This window comes from Helianthus annuus, chromosome 11 (assembly GCF_002127325.2).
Source record: "Helianthus annuus cultivar XRQ/B chromosome 11, HanXRQr2.0-SUNRISE, whole genome shotgun sequence".
Taxonomy (NCBI): domain Eukaryota; kingdom Viridiplantae; phylum Streptophyta; class Magnoliopsida; order Asterales; family Asteraceae; genus Helianthus; species Helianthus annuus.
In genome coordinates this window covers 155,183,791-155,198,134 of record NC_035443.2, presented here as the reverse complement: position 1 = coordinate 155,198,134, position 14,344 = coordinate 155,183,791, and the positions used below count along the sequence as shown (strand labels likewise).

Sequence of the window (14,344 nt, the reverse complement as noted above, 5' to 3'; positions counted from 1 at the left end):
CAAGACCTAAACTAAATTTTTCACCGGATCAACCAACGAACTAATAATTTTGGTGGGTTATTTTTACTTTAAAATGTTGGACCTTGAAACCTTATAGAAAATTTTATATAAATTATCAAAGTTCATGAAAGTTATATATATAACAAGATTTAAAAAAAGCAGTTAATTCAGTTAAGTTAAACTGCCTGACAACAAAACACGTAGTGTCAAAAATAATAAAATTTTTAGTCCGGAAAGTTGGATTAATAATTTTGATGTTAAAACATGTGTGAAAACAATTTTTGTCATGGATTTATATAAGTGAAACGCAGTGTTTAGTATTTAACCCGGTACAAGACCTACACTAAATTTTTCAACAGATCAACCAACAAACTAATAATTTTGGTGGGTTATTTGTACTTTAAAATGTTGGACCTTGAAACTTTATAGAAATTTTTATATAAATTATCAAAGTTCATGAAAGTTATATATGCAACAAGTTTAAAAAAAATGCAAATACCCCCCCCCCCCCGCGCCCTTTGATGATTCACCGCATATGTGGGTCCCCCACATGCCCACTCACCTCTAACTTGTGTGTTGGAAGCTTGATGATCATGATTAGTGTAAGAAACAATTTCTAGAGGATCCATAAACATTCGTTCTCGTATCGCGAATGTCGGGTCGTACGATAGTATGGAGGAACGTCGTCAACATCGTTCTCGAACCGAGGCGAGCGGCATCCACACAAATATGCATCAACAATTATGTTTCGGATTCAGTTACAAAATAGGCCGGGAATTATAGGACACGGTTTTTGAGGGATGTTACACAAGATGCGTCACTACCCCTTTTAAATACAATTTCAAATCAGTTGGTTTATAATATGGTTGTTGTTCAAATTGTAATAGATTTTTAACCTATATTGGCTGGCATACGTGTTACATAAGTCTACTTACTTCCATCAAAATTTATGATCGTTAATTTGTTTTATTTAATTCCGAATTAAAATTCAGATTAGGGTTTACCCAGCGTTGTCAACTACATATACGGACGCCGCCCCCTACTCTAATACATAACCTCAGGGCAAGATGATCGAGAGATCTGATTCGCTGCTTTTGTAAGTTGTTTTCCTTTTGTTGTTTGATTATACAATGATCATCTCTGAAAGTTGTTTTCCTTTTGTTGTTTTATTATATTTGAATTGTGTGTTAGCCATCAGTCCGCTCACTGTATACATCGATCTCTCATCTCCCTATGTGGATCGGATCATAACATGTTGATTGTTCATAGGTATGGTCAAATCGTTGTGTTTTATTGTTTTTTTAGATTTTGAATATGTATTTTAAATGTTAACATACACTTTTATTTCATACCTAGTTAATCATTTTAACCAGACTTGTTAAAATTAAGTTATGTGTTGAAATTGGTCAAAGTTGGTGTCAGTAGCAGACTCCTATGAAAATAAAGCAACACCATTATGAATTTATGAAATGTTAACTTGGTGATAAGGTTGATATGTAAAACAAATGAGAGAGAAACAACTTCTAGTTCTAAACAATTTAATTAATTTGTTACCATTATATTGTTTCCCCATGTTATTATTATACTGTTTCACCTCTCCTTACTGTAGGTCCCTTTTCGCGAAGGATTACGAACCTAAACCTTGTTATACAAACCTACTAGCGAGTGCGGAATCCAAGCTAGTAAGCAAACCGAGATGAAGCAAGTATAGAAACAAACACACAAGAGTTCACCGATTAACACCACTGTATTAATACGTATGAAGGTTCCGGTTACAAGCACAATGTTTACAAACAGTTTGCAAACTCTCAAAGTGTGTGTGTGTGAGTTTCGGACAGAATGCTCTCAACTCTCTAACTTTCTGTCTGTGTGCATCTCTATCTTTCACACTACACTGCATGGGTATATATATACCCAACCCATGATGTCTGGTCGAAGGATCCGATAGATGGTCCGAAGGATCATCTATCGAGTACATTTCATTCGAAGGATGAGCAGGGACCTCGAAGGATGATCCTTCGAGGTCTAACATTCGAAGCATATCTTTCGAGCACCTCGAAGGATCAACAGTATCCTTCGAGGCTATCCTTCGATACAGACAAACATACAACTTATTGGCCAAGTCAAACTAGGAGGATAGTTGACTTGGTCAACTTACAGACTCACTTAGGACATCGTTTACATACAGACCGAATACAGACAAAGTACAGACACAAGTGCACCAACAAACTCCCCCTTGGCTGTAGCTTTGTCTTTATCTTCTATAGTTGTAGACACGTCTCGAACTTCGACGGTCTTTGGTCTTTGAGTTCCCAAAACTCTGATGTCCTTTCAAGTCTTCATTGTCCGAGGATCTTCAAAGTCTTCACGTCTTGAAAGCAGAGAGTGTATCAACAAACTACCCGTATCATGTAGGAAGTGTGTTGACAAACTCCCCCTTAACATAAGCTCCCCCTTGAGTTATGCTCGTGAAAAGATTTTATCTTTATGAAGTGAGATCCTGGTGGTGTTGATGATGGCCAGCGGCAACTCGATCATCTTCATCTTTTGAGCGCCTTCTCGTCGTGTCTTCATTCCAAAGCTTGTCATCGACCATGTTCTCCTAGCCTTTAGAATCTGCACATGCAAGAAATCTAAACGCGTAATGAGAACAACTTCTTGGAACATAGTATAAGCAAATGACACACGAATGACCATGTCACAATCAAACACCGTCCGACAGTTTGAAAGTTTAATAAATTTGTCAATTTTAGTCTTTAACTTTCAAAACTTGCAAATTTCGACCGTTTATGAAGATTTAGTCAATTCGGTTTTCGTTCAGGTTTCAGGTAACGAAGACTCGAGCTCCAACATCGTACGATCGAAAATAAAATAGAAAGAAAATCTTTTTGGTTTTTATAAAGTTTATATTAAAACACGCCTAAAATCTTTTTGGTATTTTTGAAATTAAAAGACAACAATTTAAAATCCTTTGAGTGTTATCAAACGACATCACCGCTAATGTCATGCTGATATGCACCAAACGACGAAACTGTTTTAAAAGAAAAACAATAAAAGTTAAGCAGTAAATAAATAAATATATACAAACATTCTTTTTGCGAGTTTCGAGGGTAAGAGAATCATATCAGTGTACGGTCATGCCAAAACACTCTTGTTGTTCAGTTAGTTAACATTAAGATAAGCATCCTATAACAATTATCGGTATTGTTGTCCACTTAAGCTCAACTTATCAGATGTAATCATGGCGAGGGGATACGTTAAGGTATGATTTATACTTACTGACCGGTGTTCATCCACATCACGACACATTCCCGTATCAAGGTATGCACGAGGGTTCATCTTACCGGTGAGTATACCGATTATCATCTGTTTGACCGTATAAACTGTGAGATACTCACTTATTTTGATTTGAAAACAAGCCCTATGTGATATAATCACTTATTGATGAGGAACTTGATTTTCATATGCATGAGGGCACAGGTGCAAGTCCGTGAACAGGTCAGTACTTCCGTACAGCAGAGAGACGAACTTGACACCCGGATAAATGTGATATTTTATCACTTATTTGTTTTGGACATGTGATTGTTTATCACTTATTGAGGTCGAATGCAGTATGTAATATGTACACGTATGTATAGTATCATGGAAGATCTAGACTTGCGTCCCCGTTATTTTTCGGTAAAAGATACAACCATGATACCCAGATGATAAGCAGCATAAAGACCGAATATCTCAGAACCTCGGCAATCTATCAAACGAAATTTCGGTACTAAGACCATATGCCAATGAATGGTTCCCACCTGGTCTTCAGTCGATTAAGATTTATATCACCCTGCACACTTTAAAATGATTGTGAGCCTACCGATACATCTTATATAGAGCTGCTTATCGTTTTTCATTTAAGGTTTAAAGAGGTTTGGATAGACCACTGATGTACTATCATTTTCTCTTTTGCTCGCCAGGAAACTCATTTTTTTTGTTTTTCTATTGTTTTTGTGTTTTTGAAATTTTTCGATGTTTTTGGATTTTCAGATTTTTGGATTTACTCCCCCTAAAATCAATAAACTAAGACAAATTTAAAAACACACAAAGGTATTTACAAAAATGATTTTCCGATGTTGGTTTACTCTTGCTTGACCTTAATGCCATTTACCAATAATAAGAAGTCAAATCTAGATTTGTCAAAAGCTTTGGTAAATAAGTCGGCACGTTGGTCATCGGTGTGGACCTTAACAACATCGATTAGCCTTTTCTCAAAGCAATCACGTATGAAGTGATATTTGATTTCGATGTGTTTGGTCTTTGAATGCTGCACAGGATTTTTAGTGATATCTAAAGCAGCAGAATTATCAACGTAAATAGGAGTAGTTAGGAATTCAAAACCGTAGTCCCGCAATTGTTGTTGGATCCAAAGAACTTGTGAACAACAACTTGAGGCAGCAATGTATTCAGCTTCGCATGTTGATGTAGCGACACACGTCTGCTTCTTGCACTGCCATGTGACTAGGCGATTTCCTAAAAACTGACATCCAGCCGTTGTGGATTTGCCGTCGATTTTACATCCGCCAAAATCAGAATCACTGAATGCGACCAAGTCAAAGTTATTATCCCTAGGATACCACAGACCGGTGTCGGGGTAAGCCTTCAAATAACGAAAAATCCTTTTGACAGCTGCAAGATGTGAGGCCTTCGGGTTAACTTGATATCTGGCAAGCAGGCACGTTGGGTACATTATATCTGGCCTTGATGCTGTGAGGTACATAAGGGATCCGATCATCGCGCGATAGTATGAAGGGCTAACAGGTTCACCCTTCAAGTCAGGAGTTATTCCGTGATTAGTTGGCAATGGGGTACCAATGGGCGTTGCATCGGACATCTGGAACCGGCTCAAGATGTCTCCAACATATTTAGTCTGATGGATGAATATCCCAGAATCCGTTTGTTGCACTTGTAGGCCCAAAAAGAAATTCATTTCCCCCATAGCACTCATCTCGAACTTATCCTGCATGATGCGCTCGAAATTCCTACACAAAACATCATTAGTAGAACCAAAAATAATATCATCAACATATACCTGTACCAGAAGAAGATCTCCATCTTGTTCTTTGATGAAGAGAGTACAATCGATAAGACCTCTTCGAAAACCGTTCTCCAGATGTAGATAAGGTTGCATACCAAGCTCGTGGCGCTTGATGAAGACCATAGAGAGCTTTGTTGAGCAACCAAACCCGATCGGGATGAACAGGATCTTCAAAACCTGGAGGCTGTTCGACATATACCTCTTCTTCAACCACACCATGTAGAAATGCACTTTTGACGTCCATCTGGTAAACCTTGAGTCCTTTGAATGAGGCATAAGCCAGAAAGATCCGAATAGCTTCCAGACGTGCAACTGGTGCATAGACTTCGTTGTAGTCGATCCCTTCTATCTGACGAAAACCTTGAACGACTAAACGAGCTTTGTTTCGAATAACCACTCCACGGTCGTCTTTCTTGCATTTGAAGACCCATCGAGTGCCAATCTTCTTGTAGTTCTCGGGTTTTTCAACAAGCTTCCAAACACCAAGCTTGTGAAATTGCTGTAATTCTTCCTGCATGGCTTCAACCCAAGCACTGTCTTTCAATGCTTCTTTCCACGACTTTGGTTCTTCTTGTGACACGTAACACACGAAGGACCAGTCATTTTGTTGACCAGATTCTCTTATAGCTGAATACAAACCAGCATTCCGGTTGTTTCTCAGCTGATTACGCGTCTGCACACCGCGATGGACATCTCCTATGATATTCTGCTGGGGATGGGTATCGTGAATCCTCATTTCAGGATTATCTGGCACACGAGCATTGATACCCAGATTATTCAGATTAAGATCAACAACCAACTCCACACCAGGAATGTGGGTAGAGGTGGATGCATTCCCTTCAGCAGTATCTATATTCTGCGTATGAGGTGTATCTACAGAAGCACCTTGAACAGGAGCAGCTGGAGCTGAAGATCCTTCGGCTGCATCATGATATTCATCATCTTCAGAAGAGTTATTATAATCAGCAGCATCTTCATAAACCTCATTTTGAACCATATTGTTGACTGACGAAGAAGCTTGAGGGTCAACAACAATAGGTCTAACCAATGGCGAGACAGCAGCGTTGTCACTTTCCAACAACATCCTAGCCGCTGCTGATTCTTCGTCAAAGGTTGGCAGATTGAAGGAGTCAAATAACCCATCATAATCGAACATCCACGGATCACCCGGAGCCCTAACAGGACTCGTGTACCTTTGAACCCTAACTTCGCTCCATAGCTCAATCTTTTTGGTAGCTAGATTCCAAACACGAAAATTCGGAGTAGCATATCCAAGGAAGAAACCCTCGATAGCTCTAGCACCAAACTTTCCATCCGGCTCAATCATAGTACACGGAGCACCAAACGGTTCAAGGTAAGAAAGATCCGGTTTCCTTTTCTGAAGGAGTTCGAAGCAAGTCTTGCCATGTCTCTTAACTGTAAGAACTCTGTTCAACGTGTAGCAAGCAGCCGATACAGCTTCTCCCCAGAATTGAATAGGGAGTTTCGACTCTACTAACATTGTTCTTGCAGTTTCTATAATCGTCCGATTCTTCCTCTCAGCAACACCATTTTGTTGTGGAGTATAACGAGAACTGTACTCATGAAGAATGCCTTTAGAAGTACAAAACTCATCCATAACTTGATTCTTGAATTCGGTTCCATTGTCGCTTCGGATCCTTTTCACTTTCAACGTATAGAGATTTTCCAACATTGTAAGAAGATCCTTGAGGATGCCAGGAGTTTCACTCTTGTGTGCCATAAAAGATACCCAAGAAAATCTAGAGTAGTCATCAGTAACTACTAAACAATAAGCATCACCAAACGTTGTCTTGTGCTTCATAGGTCCAAAAAGGTCCATATGAAGACGTTCGAGAGGCATGCTGACAGTGTTGATTTTCTTCAAAGGGTGAGACTTCTTTGTTTGCTTCCCCTTTTGGCATGAGACACAGATATCTTGCAAATGAAAACTTCTTACAGGCACACCATTCACAAGATTATTTTTCACCAAATGGTTCATCTTTCTCAAGTGAATGTGTCCCATTCTTCTGTGCCAAGATATAGACTCCTTTTCTGTGGCTTTTGAGACAAAGCAAGTGACTTGTGCAGATGTAGTAATCGCTTGGCTCATGTCGAGAATATAAAGATCATTAACTCTCGGAGCCGATAAGAGAATCCATTCTTGTGGAATTTTGAATCCAGGTTTCAGCACATAGCAGCCAGCGTCATCAAAAATCACTGAGAACTTTTTATCGCATATTTGCGACACACTCAGAAGATTGTGATCAATTTGCTTCACATAATTGATCTTATCAAAGCACACGATACCATTGGAGATACTTCCTTCTCCAGTGATGTACCCACCTTTATCACCCGCAAAAGCAACATACCATCCTCTAATATTTCTCACGTCGTATAGGAGCCGTAAGTCGCCAGTCATGTGCCTGGATGCTCCACTATCAACAATCCAATGACTATTAATAGTTCCTCCTAGAACATCCTGCACATGTCATAAAAACATCAGTTGAGAATGGGGACCCAAGCCTTAGTGGTCTTGGGTCGTCCCTTAGCATCACGAAACGTGAGCTCGATCTCTTGATGGTTTTCAAGAATAACTGCTCCCCCTGAATTGTCTCCCGACTTAGGTAACCAAGTTTGTCTTTGCCTACCAGTTTTTGAAGATTCTGGTTTTACTGGTTGTGACACTCTTGGTTCCTTTTGAACTGTTTTAACTTCAGATTTTAAGGCTTTTTCAACAGTTTTCATGTTTTTACGTCGTTGTTTAGTTTCTTGTTCTTTTACAGTTCGTTTATCATGTTTAGGTGAAACTGATCGACGTTGAGGGTGAACTGTTTCAGGTGGAGCTTTTTCAACAAATTTCTTCTTTGGAGCATTTGGGCAGTTTCTGATAATGTGCCCAATTTCTCCACATTTGAAACAAGTTCTCCTTTCAACGGACTTAGGAGAACTTGATCGACTAGCAGATGTTGAACTTGTAGAACCTGAGGTACTTGCTCTTTCATCACACCCGTTAGTGTGTTGGGTGTAATTGTTATCACTGTTACGTTTCAAAATCTTGACTTGTTGTACAAAATCAGTGTTTGATTTGTTTTCAAAAGTCTCAATTTTATCTGTACCTTTTGATGCTACAAATTTAACATCTTTTCCTTTCTTCATGTAACGAGCTCCTTTTGACTCAACCTTAGCCTTAGGCTTTGGAGCTCGTTGTTGTTGTTTACCCTTAGAAGCAGTAGGTTGTTGAGTGGTTGGAGATTTTTGATTACCAAACTGTTTTCTAATCTCAGCCTTAGGAATTGGATCACATTGTGTTACCACAATTCCCGGAAGTGTTTTTCCCAAAAATTTGTTTGTATTGTCTTCAAAGACTTTGTCAATCAAAGATTTATTTACATTTTTAATTGGAAAAACATGATCTGAGTAGATTTTATTATCTCCAACCAAGGTGTACAACACATTGCTGCTTTTAACAGTAGACACACCTGTCTCATCAACTTTGACATGATCAATCACTTGCTTCTCAACAGATGGAACCTCAGGAGTATCAGGATCACAAAGGATGTGATTCTCTCGTGGAATATCTACTCCTTTCATCTTGCTAAGTGATTTATCCTGATCACTTACAGCCACTTCTGATTCATCATCCGATGTCTCATAGTCCTCGATAATTGGAGGACTTTGCTTCATGGATGGTGAAGTTTCTTGTTCCTTAGAGGCTGTGTTTGAAGAATTGTCCGGTTTGAACCCAAGGCCAGTAGTAAACTCCTCAACATCAAGAGGCACACTGGGTTCATACCGAGGCATTTCCTCCTCATCAGGCATCTTGGTATAGTTGTTCATCAAGGGGGGCGGACATTTGTTATACCCTATGCCTTTCTGATTTCCCTTTAGTTGTTGAACATCGATGATGTGATCAAGCACAAATTGGGAGTTAGAATAACTATCCAATTTTTGTTTGATCGCATCATGTTCGCATTGGGCAATGGCTAATTGCTTTTTAGTTTCTTCCACAATGTTAATATATTCATTTATACTCACTTGCTTGTGGTAAACTACTTTGTTAACCTCGGACACATTTTTCTTTAAAGTTTCTATTACAGATTTAAATTCTTTTTCATTCCGAGTTAAAGCCATGTTTGCCTCTTTGCATTTCGACAGTTCAATAACCAAATTCTGGTTATGACTGTGAAGCTTTTCTGATTCAAGCTTCATCTCAGCACATGAGTTACAAATACTAGGGGCAGGAGGTTCAGAATTTACCTGACTAGTAGAGGCTGAACCATTTGCCATAAAGGCAGTTTGAAAAGAAAAAGCTCCATCTTCAGAAAATAGCTTTTCCATTTCCGTTGATGTAGCAGCAGCCTTCCTAATCAGAATTGATTTCTGACATTTAAGCTCATCAGCTTCATTAAGAAGATCCTGAATATCTTCACCTTCTTCCTCATCAGGCTCTGAGTGATTATCCCCAGAAACAGAGCCTTCTTCATCCGAACTTCCAGAATAACCAGAACTGTCATCGCTTCCAGAAGATTCTTCTTTGTGAACATGCTCGATGACCTTAGCATACAAAGCAGTTCCACTTCCCTGATCACCTTCACCAAGCTGCACTGACCAGTCACATCCTTCATCAGCTTGAACAGCCAAAGCCCGATTGTGATTGGTAGTTCCAGGCTGTCCCTGATTGTTATTCACTGCCACCATCCTCCGTTCACGGTTTTCTTGTTGGGCATTCACATTCGTCTGGTTTCTGAAAGGGTTGTGATTGCCGTGTTTTGTTGGTCGAGTGCACTCACGTTTAAAGTGCCCTTTCTCGCCACAGTTAAAGCACGTGACGGCATTAATATCAAACCCATACTTCGTGTTTTTCTTTCCTTCCAACGAAGTTCTTCCAGTTCGTGCCATGAAATCTTTTGCCCTTCTAACCGCACTAGCAAAAGCCCATTTAATATCCATCAACTCCATTTCTTCCTTGTCGATCTGATCATAATCTTCATTGGTCATGTTGATGTTTCCAAGCTGACCTGCTACCAAACCACAGTATGCACTGACCATGGTGTTGATAATCTCCATATGTTCCTTAGCAACTTCGATGCTAAGGTGTGAAAGATTTGAGTTGTCGACGCGGATTGTGTGATGACTTTGAGGCTGAGGTTGAGGATTGCTTGTATAGTGAGCTTGCGGTTGTTGTTGTTGAGGTTGTGGTTGTGGCTGTGTAGGAACAGGAATGTAAGACCTCGGATCGATTTGAGGTTGTGGTGGAGCAGCTGTTGACTGAGGAAACGGAAAGGAACTTGAACTTGTATTGGACACAAATGCAGTCTGCAGCTTAGGTTGCTGTTGCTGAGCTGCAGCGGATCTTGCCAAAACATCGAATCCTGGAAGATACATTTCTGTATTCTGAGGAGCTGGAGCACGCCTTGCTTTCCTAATTTCTTCATCATTTTTATGTTCCAGCTTTTGAATGAACTCATAGATGTTGACTTGATCTAGAGTTCCAGTATGCTTCAACAGTTCAATGAAAGAACTCCACTTTGGAGGTAAGGCGTCAGCAAACCTACTCACCATGTCTTGTTGAGTAGAGACAACTCCATAAGCACACATTTCACTAATCAAATGATAGAAACGTGTGATCATATCATTCAGAGTCTCGTTTTCCAAAAACTGAAAGGATTCAAACTCTTTCTTCAACAAATCATGCCGAGATTTTCGAGCAGCTGCATTGCCTTCTCCTCTAGCAACTAAGGCATCCCACAATGCTTTCGTGGTCTTGCAATAAGAGAACTGATGGTAGATGTCTTTGTTGAGTGCTTGAGTAAGTGTGGCAAAGGCCTTTTTCTCCAATTCATAAGCCTTCTTGTCATTTTCAAGCATATTGGCATAACCCTCTGAAGTTGACGCAGCAGTTTCAAGATTAGTATTGAACGCATTGATGAAACACGTCCAAAGATCAGTGCTTTGCCCTTGAACATATGTGTGAAAACGGTTTTTCCATGATGGAAAATCATTCATATGGTTCAACTTAGGTGGACGATTGTTGCTGCCAGTTTCACTCTCACTAATCAGAAGGTTTTGAAGACTTTGACTTTGAATGGATACCAAAGCCCATTGACTTGGACTGATTGATGGCTGTGGAATCATACTCTTTGCCCAATCTGCAGCAGTGACTAACTCTTGATTGGTTCGTGAGTCCAAACTCCAATCCCAAGGACTTGTACAGCTCATTTTGATCAAATAATAATTTAGAACCTTCACAAACACAAACTGTTAAAAACACAAGCAACTAAGAATCGAAAGATACTGACTTGTTCGAAAGATCAATGCTTGTTCGAATGATCAACAAGGTTCGAAAGATCCCTGTTGAGTTTCGAACAAAGACTTCGAAGGATTGATTTCGAAAGATTGATCACACGAAGGATCCTTATCTTTCGAAAGATGATTTCGAAAGATTCTCCTTATGTTTCGAACACAGGTCTCGAGAGATTCACAATGAAAGATCCTTATCTTTCGAACACTAATCTCGAAAGATTCACCAACACGAACGATCCTTATCTTTCGAGAAGATTCCAGAAACGAAAGATAATGCCTAGACTCCGAAAGACTAAACGAAAGATGCTTATCTTTCGAGCTGCCTTTGATCGAAAGATGTCGAAGGATATCTTTCGATGTCGAAGGATATCTTTCGAATGCTCTGACACACTGACAAAAAGTACGACAGGTTGGTGAAAAGTTGATGTGGTTGGTGAGCCAACTTTCGGCAAAAAGGAATGGTCAGACTGTACCTTCCTTACCAACTGCGATTTTGAAATAAAATATGCCAAAAATGGAAATCTTATCCAGAACCTGTTCACCGGAATACTGACCGGAGATATGGCCGGAATTTACCAACACACTCAAAAACAAGTTTTAAGTTACCCAAACCAACCTTGAACACTCCCGAAGGTTTAGAAACCGTTTTTCAGTTTAAACAAGCAAGAAAACCACCAAAAACGGGTGCTAAACCAAGTGTTCAAACACACCAAGAACTTGAACAAAACCCGGTTTTAAACAAGGTAAAGAGCCAAAGCTCTGATACCACTTGTAGGTCCCTTTTCGCGAAGGATTACGAACCTAAACCTTGTTATACAAACCTACTAGCGAGTGCGGAATCCAAGCTAGTAAGCAAACCGAGATGAAGCAAGTATAGAAACAAACACACAAGAGTTCACCGATTAACACCACTGTATTAATACGTATGAAGGTTCCGGTTACAAGCACAATGTTTACAAACAGTTTGCAAACTCTCAAAGTGTGTGTGTGAGTTTCGGACAGAATGCTCTCAACTCTCTAACTTTCTGTCTGTGTGCATCTCTATCTTTCACACTACACTGCATGGGTATATATATACCCAGCCCATGATGTCTGGTCGAAGGATCCGATAGATGGTCCGAAGGATCATCTATCGAGTACATTTCATTCGAAGGATGAGCAGGGACCTCGAAGGATCATCCTTCGAGGTCTAACATTCGAAGCATATCTTTCGAGCACCTCGAAGGATCAACAGTATCCTTCGAGGCTATCCTTCGATACAGACAAACATACAACTTATTGGCCAAGTCAAACTAGGAGGATAGTTGACTTGGTCAACTTACAGACTCACTTAGGACATCGTTTACATACAGACCGAATACAGACAAAGTACAGACACAAGTGCACCAACACTTACTGATATGAAATTAATTTTCAAGCTCTATGATGGTTACTCGTAATTTAATTTACGATTGAATGCGGTGATGAAAAAAGGTGGGAGACACCATTGGCATCCTGAAATAAATACTGAATATGTTGGGCTTTTAATTTGTTTCTGTTAAAGTCTTCTTCTGTTCTTTCTATGAAAATAAGATATTTAAAATCTATTTCCAGCAATTTTTGTGCACCTGTCACAAATTTTTCGCCCTCTCTCGAAGCACAGCGATCCTAAAGGTTGTGAATATTTGGAAAATTTCTGTTGATGATTATGGAGAGCAGTCTTTTGATGGCAGTAATTGAGGCACAAACAAACTCTGTCACACATCCATTTGAAGGCAGTAATCGAGGAACAAACAAACTTGTCTGGCAAAGTTTGCAAAACATGCATCTAGTGGCTCAGACGTGCCCAACTGGAGGATCAGGGTTTGGGTTCTTAATTGCAATGACGGGAAGATAAATTTTGTTGAAACAAGGTGCCGTATGAAACAAGGTGCGTCGCTTTGAACTTAGGTCAAGGGATGCACGCAGGTTTTACCATGATGCAGCTGCAAGGGAAAACCGAACTTGCAATGATATGTTACCTGGCAGGTAAGTTCACCCACTTAACTTATTTTTATTTGGTTTGTTTGTATTAAAAAACCAGTTTCTTATGTGTATATGTTGTTTTATTAAGGTGGACATGTGAAGTCAGTGAGAAGAGGAGCTCAAGTCCATACCCCGATTGCCTCAAGAATATGTAGGGCGAAGATTGCACACACTGAGCATAGTGATTTCTATGCAAATGCTCCTAATTAACTAGGCATCTATCATTTACGTGTTCTAGGTCCACTTTTTTTATGGTGGTGTTTTCTCATTAACCAGAATATTGGTTGTTACATGGAAGTTTACTTCTTCATTCAAAAAGAGCCTTTAACAACCATGTTGATTGCTGTGTTGATTATTCAACCTTGGAGTTCTAATTGTAACATGTTGATTGATCATAATGTTTTAATTTTTGTTTTCACTTTAATTTGGGTACTAGTAAGATGTATTGATAACAAATAGAATATTTTTTTATTGATGCTCTGATCTTTTTTCCTAGTCTTTTGCTTATGATTATATTTGTAATATGGGTCAAAATAACAACCATGCCCAGTAAACCACAAATAGCAAAGCAATTGCTAGGGTCTGGGGAATGTGGGATGTAGGTACACATTTCCACTATTCATGAGGATACAGAGACTGCTTTCAGTGGGACCCTCTTTGGGTCAAACATATATTTTTATTTGAGTCAAAATGAAAGGCTGTTGGGTCATGGGTTATGGCCGGTTGCAAACCAAAGTCCATACCGTTGGTTATTGCAGCCTGTACCAGAGATGGACATAATAACCGGTTCCAAACCCGACCCGGTAGACTCGACCAGAAACCGGTTCCAGCCCTTACCCGCTGTATAGAAGAACCGATTCCAGGTTCAAAAACCCATAGGTTCGTACCCGGTTCCACATTTTATAAAACAAATAGGGTCGTACCCGGTTCCTACCCGGAACCGGTTCCTCCATAAAC

At 39.6% G+C, this 14,344-nt stretch overlaps 1 long non-coding RNA gene across 3 annotated transcripts; it reads left to right on the top strand.

Annotated features, from left to right (window-relative positions):
- Positions 1 to 991: 991 nt before the first annotated feature.
- LOC110891190 lies at positions 992 to 13,870 on the top strand. Of its 3 annotated transcripts, XR_002565128.2 has the most exons (4): positions 992 to 1,096; positions 1,192 to 1,269; positions 12,977 to 13,390; positions 13,476 to 13,870. It is a non-coding gene; the product is annotated as an uncharacterized LOC110891190 (long non-coding RNA). The 3 variants fall into 3 exon arrangements; XR_002565129.2 differs by lacking the exon at positions 1,192 to 1,269 and having other exon boundaries at positions 1,006 to 1,096; XR_002565127.2 differs by having other exon boundaries at positions 1,016 to 1,269.
- The last annotated feature ends 474 nt before the right edge of the window (positions 13,871 to 14,344 follow it).